The 16,749-nt window shown below is 43.0% G+C and overlaps 1 protein-coding gene and 1 long non-coding RNA gene across 6 annotated transcripts in view; one reads left to right on the forward strand and one right to left on the reverse strand.

Moving 5' to 3' along the window:
• The window catches only part of LOC144827674 (uncharacterized), a 171,917-nt gene extending 168,849 nt beyond the window's left edge, over positions 1-3,068 (reverse strand). The window contains exon 1 of one of the 2 annotated variants that reach the window (XM_078685920.1): positions 947-3,068. The gene's annotated coding sequence lies outside the window, so the exon portion shown is untranslated. The remainder of the gene's footprint in view (positions 1-946) is intronic. The other variant, XM_078686124.1, reaches the window with a different exon arrangement.
• Positions 1,150-16,749, forward strand: part of LOC144828059 (uncharacterized) — a 51,903-nt gene continuing 36,303 nt past the window's right edge. For 3 of the 4 annotated variants that reach the window (XR_013610397.1, XR_013610400.1, XR_013610402.1), the window contains exons 1-3: positions 1,398-1,523; positions 11,464-11,514; positions 13,358-13,476. This is a non-coding gene — a long non-coding RNA (uncharacterized LOC144828059). Of the gene's footprint in view, positions 1,265-1,397; positions 1,524-11,463; positions 11,515-13,357; positions 13,477-16,749 lie in introns of those variants that run through there. The other variant, XR_013610403.1, reaches the window with a different exon arrangement.

A 16,749-nucleotide genomic window follows, 5' to 3' on the forward strand; every position in this document is an offset into this window, starting at 1 on the left:
CCATCACATGGACATGGCAGGGAGTCACGTTTTGCTTTATAGCTATAGCGAAAACAAAGCAAATATCTTACTGTCCCAGCTCTCTGACGGAATAGGAGGCCTCTCTCCCATTGGGACATGGGTAGTGCAATATAACTTAGTAGACAATGCTCGGTGTACGCAATGGATATACATTTTTGTTATATTCTGGTCATCTCTTTCCCTGCTGCTCAGCCTGTGTATGTGTGATGTCATTAGAATGTTCGTGTATGCATGGTTTGAATGTGTGGTCAGTTTGTATGAGTGGGGCTGAGCAGCTGGATGCTGCTCCCGGTGGGGCCTTCCTTTCTACCAACTTTAAATAATAAATTTAATTAAGAACATCAACGGCTACTGGATCTACTTATATTACAAGTACCATTTATCATTGTAACAATGGCGACGAGGGAGAAGGAACTACGTGTGCAGGAACTACATTTGGAACATGGAACTACAAAGATGAGAAGTAAAGCTTTTAAAAGAAGACAAGCAACGCTTTTGATGCCCCACCGGTGTCATGTCACATCTGACAGCTTACTGAAAACATCCATATAGGTATGTTTCAAGCGTTGGACTTTGAGTGGCTTATTGAGTTTTAAAATAGCAGATTTATTAACGAGACTGTCGAAATTTCAAAGTTAAGAATGAACGTCAGAGTGAAGCAGTGTAAGCCTTTAATGCCTTTTGAGCTACGATGTTCAAGTCCCAACTTAAAATGACTATTTATATTATCCGAGGCAAAGATCAGAACCCATATTAAATTAAAAAAGATGAACCTTTCAGCAGCTTATATGAGGCGGCAAACATTGCATATGTTAATTGCTGTTATCGGGGGTTAACATCGAGCCCCGGAGTATTAATTGCTGGCTTAGTGAAAATTTTGACCCTGCACTCTGTTACCATATATAAAATACTGTATTTTACTCACCGTATTTCCAACGGTCATTCTCATTAGCTGAAGATCTGTTTCTTGGCCGGCTGGATGCTGAATGATGACGCAACAGAATACTGCCACAGTATTGGTGATTCTGTAGAACGCGCCGTCATCTATGAACGTACATCAGCGTCATGAAGGGTCAAGTTCACGCAGTGTTTATGCGCACGTACGTGCATCATTGGCAACAACTGTCATGGCAAGGTCAAGGAGCATCGAGATTACGAATGACTGACTGCTTAAGTTCTTTCATTATGCTCCTGTCTCCTCAATAACATCGAGCGCAATTTCAAAGTGTTCTTCATGAGAAAGGTACTGTTAATAGACATTTTGACTGAAATTGATTTTGAAACTGCCACAGATTGCTCACTGGAGCTATTTTCTTCGGAAATTTCCAACATTACGTACTGCATACATTAATTCTGTTTCATCTGCGCCATCTAGTGTCCATTTTTCATTATGGCACGACTACAGGAAAATATATCCATTCGATTTAGACATTTTGGATTCAATTCTGTGAATGTCATTTACCTGCCTTGCTGAAGAAGTGGAACAGTTTAACATGACAACGGTGACTACTTTTATTGTTTTAGTTTCTTGTTTTGAATTATTTGCTAATCACATATGTACTTGTGATTATATATTTACGCTAGTTTACATGTTATGTTCAGAGAGTCTGATTTGATTTACTGTTACTATATGAACTTTTTATATGTTGAGACCTTTGTTAATGTGCTCCTTTACTGTCAATTTAATTGGTTAATTTACGCTTACTGAATTTAGCCACTTATGTATTGAATTTTTAGTGGTCATGTTTTACTATGCAAAGTCGTGAAAGTGCTAAATTTTTTTATGGAAATGAACCACATTTGTGCTCAATTTATTTGAGGAGTTCATTCTTTGTAGTATTGGCTTTAATTGGTTAAGCCATAGGAGTGCGTTATTTGAGTTGAGATGCTCAATTTTAATTAATTCTAGTGATTCTTACTAGGAGCGTTTGGAACTACTATTGGTAGATGTTGAAATTTATTTTGGTGTATGTTTTTGATGAACCACTTTTTCTTAGTGCTCTATTCTAATAGAGGAGTTCACAAAACCTTTTACTGTGAGGAGTTGTGTAGGTGCTACATTTTCTTCTATTGCATTGAACCACTTTTAGTGCTCAAAATATTTTGAGGTGTTCAATCCTAGTGTGAATTTTCTGAAGATTAGTTTTTCAAGTTTGGATTTTTAGTGTGTATCTTTTGCGGAGCCACATAGGTGCTCATTGATTGAGGTGCTCCATCTGTTTCAGGTTAAATTATATGGGGCTGCAGAGTCCTCAGTTCTGTTCATTCATGATTTATATTGTTGAACCACACAAGTGCTCTATTCAGTTAGAGGTGTTCAGTTTTACAGAGAGCCGCTGAGGAGTCATGTACCTCGTGCGAAATGTTATAATTTTACATTAACTTGGGGTGTCATGTACCTCAAGCACTGGGAGTTATGCGCCTTGTGCTGTGTGTTTGATTATAAGTATGTTTCGGGTAGCGTGTGGGTACTTCTGCATCCTATTTTTGTTATTCTATTGGGACGTCATTTTATCTAGTTTGGTTCCCTGTCTATTGCTTTTTGTGACAGTCTTGGCCAACTGGCATGATCTGTGATATTTAGGGTTTTAGTTTGTGATAGGAGATGATGGTTATGTGAGGTCTAATATGTCAGATTGTATTGTTATGAGATGTCTTTTGCATTCGTTTTATGCGAAGTGATATTATGCCTCTTTTCATGTTTTGTACAAGTATTTCCATATTATGCTATATTTCTATTTCATAATTTTATTTGTAGTCATCCATTTATTTGTGTTGACTACTTACTTGAAATCCTGACCTTGTCATCGTCAGGGTATACTATATTTATTTTCTCTTGCTTTCTTTTGTGTTCTTTGTTTTAAAAGAGGGAGATGTGTTATATTCTGGTCATCTCTTTCCCTGCTGCTCAGCCTGTGTGTGTGTGATGTCATTAGAATGTTCGTGTATGCATGGTTTGAATGTGTGGTCAGTTTGTATGAGTGGGGCTGAGCAGCTGGATGCTGCTCCCGGTGGGGCCTTCCTTTCTACCAACTTTAAATAATACATTTAATTAAGAACATCAACGGCTACTGGATCTACTTATATTACAAGTACCATTTATCATTGTAAGAATTTTGCAACAGTTTGTTTATTCAATTCCCTTTCTAGTCTTTTCGCGCTATGAAGTGCGAACACTGCTGTCTTTAAAACATTTTTGTCCATTGTTACAGCTGTGTTCGAATTGGCAAACAGTCTACCAAGGTTAACGCTTTCCAGACTCTTGACTACCCCAGGAAGCCATGCAATATCCATCCCTTTCTCACAGCGAAGACTATCATCTATTATGTCCCTTGTGAGAGAAGCCTCGGGATTCTTCATTATGGATAGCCAAAATAGTGTGGGGCGGGCCCTTATGATGTCTTCAATGTATCCTAATTTCAGTTCGCCTTGACATATGTACAGAGGGGTGGAGATTGGAGCGCCCAAGAGTTTTCTACAAAATCTATTTTCCTCTGATTGGACGCAAGAGCATTTGGCAACACTCCATATCTCTGCCCCATTGGTAGGTATTGGCACACACTGGATCTTAAAAATCTTTAAAAAGGCTGGAATTGTTCCCGATCTTTTAGGGCGGAGGAGACTGAGGATTGAGTTAAAAGCCCTCGAGAACTTACTTTTACAATATGCCAAGTGTTCCCACCTGGTACCGTTCGCAGCAAAGACCATTCCCAGATAAGGGGAAGTAGCAGTACAAGTTAATTTTTGGTCGCCCACAGAGATACAATTTAAAGGACATTTTCTTGGCCCACAAGGCATTATAAAAGATTTCTTAAAATTTGTGCATAAATCTAGGCTGGACATAAAATCTGTGAAACCTCGAACTAAAGTGCGTATTACATTTAGTGTGAAACCAATTAAAACCGCATCATCTGTGTATAAAAGCACTGGGAGAGGTTTGCCTTGAATTCTGGGAACATCCTTAGTTAATGTGATCAGTGATTTATGTAAATTGTTTATATATATGATAGATAGGAGGGGAGCCAGAACACACCCCTGTCTGACCCCTCTAGCTACACTGATGTTATTGGAAACTTCTCCCCCACCACAAATCCTGACCCGCGCTTTCAGGTCCGTATAGAGATAGGCCAAAAAATTAACAAGGGTCTCAACCAGTCCTAAAAGGATGGACCATAGACGGGACCTATTGACAAAATCAAAAGCTGAGGACAGATCCATAAAAGCTAAGTAAAGTGGCGAGTGCTGTGCAAAAGTGTACTTCCCTATCATCAAATTAAGATTAAGACATTGCTTGTTCATGCCAACTTTACCCCTGAAACCTAGTTGGCATTGTTCTAAAATCGGATTGTCCTCTGTCCAGGTTAACATTTTTTTGTATAAAACTCTGCCTAAAATTTTAAGGGTGTTATCTATGAGGGAGATCTTCTATAGCAACAAGGTTGTGTGCAATCGCCCTTTTTAAAAATGGGAACGATCGTGCTAGTACACCATGTCTTAGGCAGTGGGGCATTGGTTAGATAATTAAAAATATTTAACAACAGTGGGGCCCAAAAATCTAGTTTATATTTAATAGGATCGATGGGCAACACATCAGGGCCTGGAGTTCTATTGCCCGCACTCTGACGTATAGCTGCCTCAACCTCGTTTATTGATAATGAGACTCCAGGTGGCACCCTGTTAATAAAAGGGTCGGATTAAAAAGCAGGCTCTTGGTAAATAGCGGAATAGTGACTTTCCCAGGTAGCGCTCATTATGTTGCAGCTGATGGGAGTTAACGGTTGTCCTCTTTAATGGTAATCCAAAATATATTCCCATTATTTAAGCTGGCAGCATTAATAGGCGCATCCCAGTGCTCACCTAATAACTGTTCCTTCCTATTAGCAATAGCCTGCTTATATGTCAACCTTAAGGACTTGACCAAATCATTACACCTAGGGCTTTGAGATAGGGCCTTGCGGAGCTTCCTGTTGGCAATTGAGCACTCCTGATTGAACCATCTAGGGTCGTGCTGTACTGTAGAAATCAGTTTAGAAAGCAAGGATTTAATGGCTCCACTGAGTTCGGTAAAGGCGCTGATAGCCACTGGGTCTAGAACTGAATCGGTCTGCGTTAGTAATGCCTCGCCATACCAGTCTGCTGTTATCTGTGGATGGTGATAGATCTCCAGCACCACATTCTGTCTGAGGCGTTGGAACTAGAGACATCCGTAACGTTACTTGTATTGGGTTATGGTCCCCAAAGATTTTGGCCATAATTTCGGCTTTAAGCAAGCTTGCTTCTAAAGCGGGGGATAAAAAACATTATCAATTGTAGATGAACAGCCCCTCCCTCTGAATGTCAGTTCAGGGGGGTATTATCTTTTGTAGTTGCATCAATTTCCATAACAGTAATTAAGTTAAGGGTGTTCAAATGGTCCTTTAGCTCTCTACCCCATTGCATGTTTGTCTGCTGCTGTGTGAATATTCGCTTGACCATGAGTAAGATAGCTTAGCATTAAAATAGCCCCTGACAGATTCCTACTGACTTGAAAGAGTCTTTGGATTTTCCAATAGATGCAATAAAAGTAATCACATTTATAAAATGCATATTTGGAGCAGAATGAAAATCATTGTTAGAAACATTAAATATCCACAAGGAAATTCCTCTATTAAATAATATGCCTAGTAAATTATTGTTATCTGTATGTACAGTTTTTCTGCATCCCCCTGTCTTAATATTGACCCAGATTGATAAACCCCCAAATGGTCGACCCTGCTTGGGGGTTGTTGCTAGGATGTTATGGCATTCAAACCCCTCATTATGCAATTCTTGTGTGGCCCATGTTTCCTGAAATAAAAGGATATCTTGGTCTTTAATAAGTTGTACCCAATCTGGCTGGTGAAGTTTAGAGTATAACCTTGCAACATTCCAGCTTAAGATACAGAGGTCTGGACTTGCTGAGGCCTTCGTTAGCATAGGGGGATAAGTGGGTTGTGGGAATAGTACCCTCAGATTCTGGCAGGGTATGAGGTAACCTAATAGCAGGATCAGTATTTTCCCCAAAAGTTGATAGTCAGTCTTGGGTCTCTAATCCAGACAAGGCCTGGAACCTATTAGAGGTAGTAATTCAAGAAGGATTGTTGGTGAAAGGAGCATGACTTGGTTTGTAGAAATAACCATGGGGTAGTGCGCTTATGTTAGTGCTATTAGATGTTATGAATTCGCAACCCCTTAGTAGGTGTCTCACCAAAGAAGGTCTGCGAAAGTTAATTAGAATACTGTCCCCTTCGATATTTTTTGTAGATGCACTGACTCACCGAACCCTGCATGCCATAATAATATCCTTTATTTCGGATACATGGAAGCTTCTATGCCTTGATAGCCAGACTGTACATTTATTGCGTAGCTGGTCCCATGACTCATGCTGATCCCTCTTTAAAGTAGGTACTCCTGCCAGTACCAACACATAAGGGCAAGCAGCGGGCGGCAGATTCAGGACATCCTGATTAGCCAGTCATACTTGGGGCAGCAGGAACATTAATGCACGAGGTACTAGACAACCTGTTCTGATTCGAGCCCCTGGACTTGTTTAATCTATTAGCACCATCCCTGGTGGGGTTGGTATTTGAAATGGTTATTGGTATAGGTGGGTGGGGGGGGGGAGAAGCCGTTTCTATCTATAGGCAATTGACGCAGCCCCTGGATTGCTCGTATATCGGGTGAAGGGTGATTGCGGGAGCAGTAACTCTGGCGGTTTGCGACACAATTTCGGCATCTAAAATACTCATACCAACACCTACACTATCGATGGCCCTGCTCTCATCAACCTCTTTGATTTCGGCCACCTTTTCCCCCATTGCCCCCTAAAACGTTTGGCTACTAAAATAGCCACCCGCCTTCTTATCCAGGGTAGATGAAAAGAACTGCTGGGGAAAGAGTTGTGACCTCATTCTATGCCAATCTTTGGAGAGGAGCTGCGTCTCCTGGAGGAGGCACACATCTGCCTCCATGTTATCCAGGTAGGAAAGGATGGACCTCCTTTTATTGAGATTGTTGAGACCTCTCGCATTGAGAGTGAGAATTTTCAGTGTGGGCTGGGAAATAGCGTGTCATAGTGAGTGCACCAGCTTTGGCATGTATTTGGGTCCCTGTGATCCCTCTTCCCCCTGAGCTCCCAACGTCTGCCCGGCCTCCATTGCCCTTTGATCCTCTCTTCAACGCCTTTAACCTGCATACCAGTTCTCCACCCTCCCCTCCCTAACCCCAACTCAGAAACCCATTAACCTCAAATTGTCCAGGGCCCGCCATACGTGCGTGCGCGTCCTTGGAAGTCGGAATAGTTGGGAAAGTGTGTGGCCTGTTCCCCGTATCTCTACACTCCCCGTGTCTCTACACTCCCCGTGTCTCTACGCTCCCGCAGACTTCTTCGCCGCCCACCCAGCCTGGCAAATGTCACTTATCTGTCCCTCAGTCGTTCACTGTGTCATCATGGGGGAATATCTCCTTGGACAATGTCTCCAGCACTGCCAGTCTTTCTTGTGCCATGGTCTTGGGGTCTGGTCTCGTTGCTTGTTCTGTGCTACGCCTCCCGTAGACCTTATACCATCTTTCTCAAGGAGTTTTGGTCTGTGGGCCCTCTGTCTCCTCCTGGATTGGATTATCGATGCCCAGCACCTGGCAAGTGTCCTGCATGGATCTGAGCTGGAGGAGTTTGCCCTGCCATATGAAAATCAGCCGGAAAGGGTCACCCAAAGAATACAGTATTCCTTGATTTCGAAGACGCGGGGTTGCCACTCGGAACTCCCTACACTTTTGAAGGGGTATTAGAGTCAGGTCCTGGTACAAAGCTATGGAGTGGTTCTGATATCTTAGTGGTTGCTTGTCCCTGGCATCATGTAGTATACACTCTTTTAGTTGAAAGTCTGGAATGTCAGCCAAAATATCCGGTGGGGGCGCCCAGTATGCTCCTGAAGAGACCCTGCAGGTATTGTGTGATGTCTGGCCCTTCTTCTTTAGGTGGAACTCCCTTAACGCAGATGCTGTTTCGCTGAGACCGATTCTCCAGGTCTTCTGTGTGTGCCTGGAGATTGATCTGTTGAGCCTTGAGCCGGACTATCTCTTGCTGTTGCTCCACCTCCTCTTCCCGGACTTGCTCCTGATCCTCGATGGAGGCCACACGGTCTCCAACTGCATCAATGTCGTGCCTTATCAAAAGATGGGACATTGATGCCATTTGGGAACGTGTGGCCTCCATCAGTTACTTCCTTCATCTCCCCCGCTATTTCCCTTTTCAGCGTCTGCAAGTTGCCTCGTAATGCACCGAATAGTGACTCTACAAAGGTGTGGGTAACTGGGGCTTCAGAGGTGTCCACATCTTGGCTGATTTGTGTCGTTGAGGAGAGCCTCCCTTCTCCGCTGCCGGTCATTGGGAGCTTGGTCAGCATCTTTTTTAGATTCTGATCCTTCTTGCTTCTTGCTGAGGGCATGGCTGCTATATCTCTTACAAGAAAGAATACCTTACAGGTGTAAGGTGGAGCTCTTGAGCACACCTATATGCAAATTAGTTTTGCTGTAATTAGTCCAACAAAGTAATCTGGGCAAAGAATCAAAGTTATATTAACTTTGTACTCTTCATGATTCAAAGCGTCTTTGGTGTAAGGAAATACAATCCAAAATAATGATCTTTGTATTCAAATCGATAATTCCATATATATGTTAGACATTGACATCAGTATCGAATTATCCCCGATGCATTTCGAGCCGGCATCGGCTCTTCTTCAGGATGTCTGAAGTCTAAGAGAGAAAATAAACAGGAAACAATGTCTAATATACAGGGCCCGAGGGTAAGACATTGCTGAACAATAGATGAAAAAAAGGGAGTTTATGTGAAACACGGGTAGCATGCTATTAAGGAAGCAAATGTAAGATGGTGCGTAGGGGAACAACCATTGTTGCCCGGGGGTACTCGTGAATAACGTGTTCAATGCTTCTACGGGTTAAGTGAGAAATCTGGTGCATCGTCAGAACAGTCAAATGTGCTCCGAGCAAGTCCTAATAAAAATCCTGCTCGCGTGAAGAAAAAGAAAAAACGCGTGGTAGTTACTACGTGTGGTGTGCTAAACCAAAGTGGTGCCCCTTCATGGTATGTGCAAGCCGCCTAGTACACGTGCAAATAAGTGCGCGATAAGAAAGACAAACGCTTGAATTAGTGGAGTGTAGATGAGAACTTACCATTGTGCCTGGTGAAACCCAGAAAAACGGCGTGTTCATAAAGTGAATACTCCAAATGCGGAAGTAAACGCAGTGGAAAGGCAGGCATGCGTATTAGAGTACAAGCAATGGAAAAAGAAACAGGACTGGAGAACCGCCCGAGCCGGCAATGGACGGGCCGATGTCATAGTTATAAACAATAAAAGAACGAAATGAGCAGATAATCAAGAACAAAGGTCAAAGAGAAAAAATGTAAACATGAATTAGGGAAAAGAAAAGTAAGAAGAAAGAAATTGAGAAAAAGAAGCATAAAGCAATCCAAGTGTCTGGCATTGTAAAAAAGTGTATAACAGGCTTAATGAAGTGTAAAGGGAAAAAGAGTAAAAAGAAAGCAATGTGTCAAAAAAATGACGGAGAGTAAACTGAATGCGGGGGAGTCTAGCCTGGAATGGCTGGCACTGGGTGATGGAATGGTCACTTGCAAGAACTAAATTAGGGAAAACAACCCGTAAGGAAAAGAGGTAAAAATTGGGAATGCGAGAGAGCAGATGGATGTGCTCAGTGTGAACAACAAAGAATGTGCAAGCGAAAGATGTGAAGCATGGAAAATATGGGAGAATCAAGGGATAGGAGGGAAGATAGCTGGAGGGTAAACGCCCAGGAATGCTGAGTGAAAGATTGGTCGGTGGTTTCGCAATAGTGGAAGACGTGTGGGTAGCAAAGTGTGATAATTGCGAGAAAGAAAGGAAAGGGTGATATGAAGATACAGGTTCGTGAAAAAATCTCAAGAGATGTAGAACAATGGTTGGAAGAAGCAGTGGAAACAAGGAGAAAATGGTCAGAAAAGAAATGGTAGTGGTGGAGAAAGACAATAATGCTGCCAAGAGAACTTGAAGTTATAAGAAACTACTGTATTCCAGTCTCTCATTGGGTCTTTTTGGGTGGATTGAATGCAATCTGTGCATCCAATGTAGTTCTCTTTGAAGTAGAAATTTTCTTTGGTCAATGCCGGTAGGTTTCTTCACCACTTCCAGGATTTGGAAGCAGATCTGGCTTGCGTTGTGTTGAAACTGAACAAAATGGGCTGCTACACAGGATTTGAGGGTCTTGGATCTAATATTACTGTGGTGTTCTGTGAGTCTGGTTTTTATCTTCCGTTCTGTTTTGCCTACATAGGGCAAACCGCAGGGGCGTTTCAAGAGATACACCACGTTCATGGTGTCACAAGTTGCGTTGACTTGTAAGCGAATGGGAGTGCCTTTGGTAGGGTGTAACACAATGTTTCCTGGGATGATGTTGTGACAATTGGTACAATTGTAACAAGGAATTGTACCCTTGTATACTATTGATTCTGTAGAACGTGGTTTGAGCATTTGTTGAAGGTTTTTCAAACGCTGGTAAGCGAAGATGGGATAATGTTAAAAAATCTGGTTGAAGTCAGGTTCTAATTGCAGAACTTGCCAGTGTCATTTGATACTTTGTTTCATAGCTTTGCTGTTTGTAGAAAATGTTGAAACAAATACACTCCGTGTTTCTGATGAGCTTGTTGACACTTTAGGTGTTAATAAAGTGGTGTGTTCTATTCCTGCTACTCTGTCACTGGCTGCTTTGACTATCGGATCTGGATACCCTCTTTGCAAGAATATGTCCATGATGGTCGTACTGTCTTTTATAAAGTTGTCTTCAGGGGAATATATTCTCTTAGCCCGGAGCAGTTGCGAGTAGGGTAAATGTCTCTTGAGACTAGGTTGGTGGAAACTTGAGTAATGTAAAAAATTGTTGAATAAATAGATGTTTCTAAGTTGGTGCAGCCTATTTTGATGTCCACGTCTAGGAAAGATATTCTTGATGTACTAATGGTATGAGTGAACTGTATTCTTTCGTTGACTGTGTTGAGTTGCTGTATGGCTGACACTAGTTGTTCGTCGGTACCTGTCCAAATGAGGAAGATGTCATCGATGTATCGATGGTATAGTTTGAGGTGATTTTGTCAGTGTGGAACAGTGAGTGTATGTTCAGTCTCGTAGTCGTGCATAAACAGGTTGGCATATGAATGGGCCGCGCTATTGCCCATTGCTACACAGGACAATTGAATGAACATTTTGTGAGTAGCATGTCTGCTAAAAGCAATGGCCGACTGGTGGAACTATAAAGCCAAATAAGAGAAAGTTATCTTCCGACACCGCAGTCTTCGTGACTGAGACCAGTAACACAGAAGACTCTGAGACTCACAGCAGTATTTTCTCCTTTCAGGGCGTTATTGCTGCAGATGGAGGGAAGCCAAGAAGTAAGCACATTACTAAGGTACCAACAAAGTTTAATATTGTTAATTTGTATTAACTGTTTCTCTTTTGCAGCATTTGGAAATGCATTTTCTAGTTTTGTTGCTTTTTGGTTAGTTTTTTATTGTAGGCTGTTAACTTCGGTTTAAAGGGAAAGATGTTGTAGTGTGTGACCTTAATGCTGCAGTTTGCATTTCATTACAATAATTTGCTTACCCTGGAGAATCTCCAGGGTGTAGGAGGTTTGCTGTTTCAGAGTTCTTTCTTCAGCTTCTGGACAGTTGTTGCTCTGTGGCGATCTGTGGTCCTGTTTCTCTGCTCTTCTTGTAGTAGCTCCTATCAGAGCTTCATCCTCCCGCCAACGATAATAAGATGCCAGGCATCACCTAGCACACAACACAGCCTATGATGGGCTACGTGTATCTGCTCGGCACAGTTAGAGCGCGGATAAAGTTCTCCGGACCCATCAGGCTGTGAATGTAACCTAAGGGCTCAAGATGAAATGAAGAGCTTACCTCCTTCTCGAGTGGCTCCAGACTGCTGTGTGAAGACCCGATAGCTGGCAGCACCCTGGAGTATGTATGTATAAATCAGTTTATGTTGGAAGTAACCTTCAATATAGTGTCAGGCAGCACCCTGCCATAGAGTAGGATTTCTCATAGTATTTTATTTCCTGACACATTAATGGAGATTGTCTTTTAACAGGCAGAAGAACAGCACTGACCACACATTTTCCTGGGTTTGTCTTTAAAATGACGTACACATTAGGAATGGCATTTCGTTCTGCTGGAATAATAACATAATAAAGTTATCTTGTACTCTATGTTGTTGTATAGATTGTTGGCTGCAATGCATTCCCTGTTTCATTCAAACGTCCTTTCTACAGGGCGCATACATGATTTGCTGCTGTAGAGAAATAATGGTCCTGTGTACTGTGGCAGACTCCGAAATATTGAAAAACTTGATTTCTCTTTCAGCACTTCATGTAAAACCTTTTATTTTTTGACTCATACATTTGGCAGAAACATAACTTAGGACCATTAAAATAGTTGTGATTGAGAACATTCATGTGGGTTAGGACTGGCACGACCAGAGTGCTTGCTGACTTGGAGGAGTATGGAGTTGACCACCTTGCCTGGTTCGGTGTGGAACCAAGCCAGCGATGCTTTGCTACAGGCTCATTTGCCCTGCTAGCTGGTCAACAGTTTGAGGAGGAGGAGGAGGTCAAGAGCTGGCTAAGTGTGCCATGAGGCTGGCATTTCATTACATCCCTGAGAAGTGAGCTTTGAGTCATGTAGTGTTCCTCTTATAACACGTGCATTTCACCCTCTCCAAAGCCTCAAGAATTCCTGGGTGTGAAGGGCGGCTGATTCTGATCGGGTGCTTGATAGTTTTCCAGAAACTCATGTTCTTGATTGTTCATGTTTGTCAGTAGTTAATTAAACACGCCAGGGGTTTTATCTCTTCAGTGACACAAGCTGCAATAAAGGTTTCTTTGTCATTGCAAAAAAATATGAATGGCCAATGAGCCTCTCTCTGTCAAAGAATGGAAGGGCAGGGGAACTGTCAGTCATCTCACTGTTAAGCAGAGTAGCGTCATGCTTCATCCTCCGTCAGGCCTCTGATTTTGACCAACATCGCTTAGAACACTGGGACTTTAGAGCCCATCCTTTTAATGAGAAAAACAAAACTACAAGTCCCATAAGCAATAGTGGTGGAGGGTGTCACACATGACCTGGCGCAACATCCGATTCAGCATATCCAGTTTCATTTTATAAGTATTTGACACAATATTGAATTTATAACATTTGTTTTTTATGGTCATGAGTCACCAGAATACTAAAAACCTGTCTTTTATTTTGAAGGTCAATTAAGTAATGGTCACCAGCTTGGAAGCTCTGTTAATTCTTCAGTATTTGTCATTGATCTCCACATGTGGCTGGTTTGGGTCAGCCCCCTGCATCGTTCCCGATAACTCGCACAGGTAAGGAGCTTGTAGCAGCAACATGATAACTCCATACTCGTCTGTAAGAAGTGCGCTCTGAGGCAGGTATCCGATCATTTTTGTGAAACAAGGAAGGGCCAATATCTGCTATGTACATTTGTTAAAATAAAACCGTCAAATCACAGTATACTGTTCCGGAGGTTCAGTCCCAGCGACATTATCTGTAACTGAACTCAGACACCCTGGAAGCATGTGCTTTTAAGACAAGTTGCGTTCACTCACCTGAAGGTGACATGCTTCATCATTGGGCTAGACTCCTCACCAGGCCGGTGCTACAATGCCTGGTGGGCACCACAAGAGGGCACTTTGTTGGAGATCTTTTAATAAGTATGCCGGATGAGCATAGTAGGACAGAAGATGTTGTGTCATAAGATGTGAGATTGGTGAAGTCTGAATATAAGTTCAACTATCGACCAGTTACCACAATATAGTTAATGTGATCTTCCTGGTCCATGTTGAGATTAAAAACAGTGGCAGAGAAATTGAGGAACTAATGGCGCCTATAACTGTGTGAAAGTGTCCATAACCTATGGACCTGCTGGTAAGCTGGGGTCTATACTTCAGGCCAACTTTTTTCATGACTTGTGTAGTCATGGAGCAATCTGTTGGCATTTAATCAGGACCAAATATGGGAAAACTGGTAAATGTGACCTAATCTTCTCCACAGCGTGAGGAGCTCTGTAACTCAAAGCCCTGCACCGTGCATTGGTGATAAGGTGCCTATTAATATCTTACTACCACAGGTGAGCGCTGTCTAACAGAGTGCACTAGATATGGTAACCCTCCGAAAATTCAGGACATATTGACTTATTCATTAGCGAAGACACCGCATCAGACGGCAACTGGTTTGAAAAGCACATGCTTCCTAGGGTGTTCAGTTAGAGATAATGTCTGTGGGACTGAACCTCCAGAACAGTATACTGTGAGTTAATTTATATGAAGAATGTGTATTCTGGACTGCCATTTTCCTCAGCATCTCTTGTGCTATGTAAAATAATACACAACACACCTGGAGGCCAACAAATCTATCATAAATGTAATGCAAAAATAGCAAAAGGCCAAGCAAACTAACAAGTGACAATTGTCTTTGCAATGGACGAGAGCATCCACCCTAAAGCAAGTTGGAGTATATAATGCTAATGCTATACAATGTATTTGTATACACTTTTCTCCTAATATAAGTCAATGAAACCTGAACACGTGATAGAAACAGTTACTGAAACAACACTAATGAGTAGGAGGCAGGATCTTCTCTCGAGAGGAATGTGAGGAGTCCATGAGGTGCAGATCAAAGATACACTGACAAGCTGCAGAATTCACTGTTTCTGGAAATAACACTTCTGTTTGTCAATATTCAATTTACTACAAGATGCAGGAAAGTGTGCAGATGGACATCAATAAATAAAATGGTTCTGGGCCCTAATAGAATCATGTAACTTTGCAGGCATATTAAGGCGAACACTCACATCAAATTAATGTAAGAATATTGTAATTTGGTAATGTAATATATCAATGCACGGTGTGGCATTCATGTGTACCTAATTATCGGTATTAAAGAAACCAGTATATCCAGTTATGCTTTCTCAATTCCTTTTTCCTAGAGGCCACCACTGCTGCTAGCCAGCCGTATTCAGCAGTGCCTCCTGTGACCTGGAATCCTGTATTTAATCAGTACCAAAGGTTGTCAATGGTTATAGCCAACTCCGGTCACTGGTGCCACTCGCATCCCATTCCCCTTGGGCCTGTTATTCTTTTAGCTAGCTCCAGTCAGTAGTGGCCCCTTGGACCTATATGTAAGCCTACTAGTCCGCTCCTGTTAGTACTGCCCCCTGGGACCTGTTCTCATTCTAGCCAACATGAGTCATTAGTAGCACCTTGGGACTAGTGATCATACTAACCAGCTTCAGTCAGTATTGGCTCCCTGAGACCTATTATCCTGCTAAGTAACTCCAGTCAGTGGTGACCCCTGTACCTTAAATCCTGCAAATATTCAAAACCAGAGGTTAACTCTACTGCCAACCAGTTCCAGTCAATATTGACATGTATTGTTACCCTACCTGTAATGAATACCAGAGGCCAGCGATGTTGCTAGCCAGCTCCAGTCACCAGTGGCCCGTCACATATTATCCTCAATAGGATCAATGCCCAAGGCCTGTGCAACTGCTAACCTCCTCTAGTCAGTTGGTACCTCCCAGCCCTGTTATTCTGCATATAATCATCAAGGCTTCGGCCCTAATAACACTCACCCCACATCCTTTTTTTTTCTTTTTTTTTTTTTTATAAACTTTTATTCGCCGTCAGTGCACACACACAGCTTTTCGCCTACAACCCTGGGGCCGGCAGCAATGTAGGGTAACGTAAATACATATCACAAAAAGGCCGGTCGTATAATCAGTACACCATCATCCCAAGGGTCAGGAGACGCAGGTCTTGTAAATCACAACTTTGCGAATGTTCCAAATGCGCCGTCGCCCCCCGCCCCGTCCCCTCCGACCTCAGTAAGTGTGTTCTCGATGTCTACTATGCGGTCGGGGTATTTGTGTAGTGTGCCTGTCTGCCAACGAAAACCAGTTCTATTACTATTCTTGCAACAACCCCGCCCAACCCCGCCCCTCCCCCTCTGACTGCCCATGTGCCTGCCTCCACTTCATACCTACTGCCACAGCGCCTCACCCCCCACCCGCCCATGTCACACCCTTCCTGCTTCCCCCCCACTCATCCGGTTCCCTCACCTGCCAGGCCGCCCCGCACCGCGTGTAGCCCGCTGTGGGTGTTCCCAAATGTCTTGTGTCCCACCAGCCCCTTCAAGGTCCCAGGAGTCTCGCCCACCATCCCGCTTGAGCCCCCGTGTATTATACATCTAATCCTCAGGGCCCTCCTCCCCTACATGCCGCTCCTCCGTCTCCTCCTGATCCGGCTCCGCGGTGTCTTTATTGGAATTATAAGTCAGATACAGGTCCCAAAAATGTTTTGGTCTACTGACAGGGGGTAGGAGTTCGCTATAGAGCTGTGATTGGGTGCAACCATACAGCATGTCCCTGGCCCATCTGCCTTTAGTCGGAAGCGGCCCCCGCATCCAGCACTGCGCCACCGCACGTCGAGCCATAATTAGCCCCATGTCCGCCAGGCGACGTGCCGCTGGGGGGAGAATCCTGGAATATCCCAGCAACGCCAACGCAGGGTCTGATGGGAGCTCAGTCTCGAGTATTTGACCCAGCTCTAGAAAAACGTCTGCCCAGAATTTGTTGATAC

Source organism: Lissotriton helveticus, chromosome 1_1, assembly GCF_964261635.1.
Source record: "Lissotriton helveticus chromosome 1_1, aLisHel1.1, whole genome shotgun sequence".
In the NCBI taxonomy this organism is placed as follows: Eukaryota; Metazoa; Chordata; class Amphibia; order Caudata; family Salamandridae; genus Lissotriton; species Lissotriton helveticus.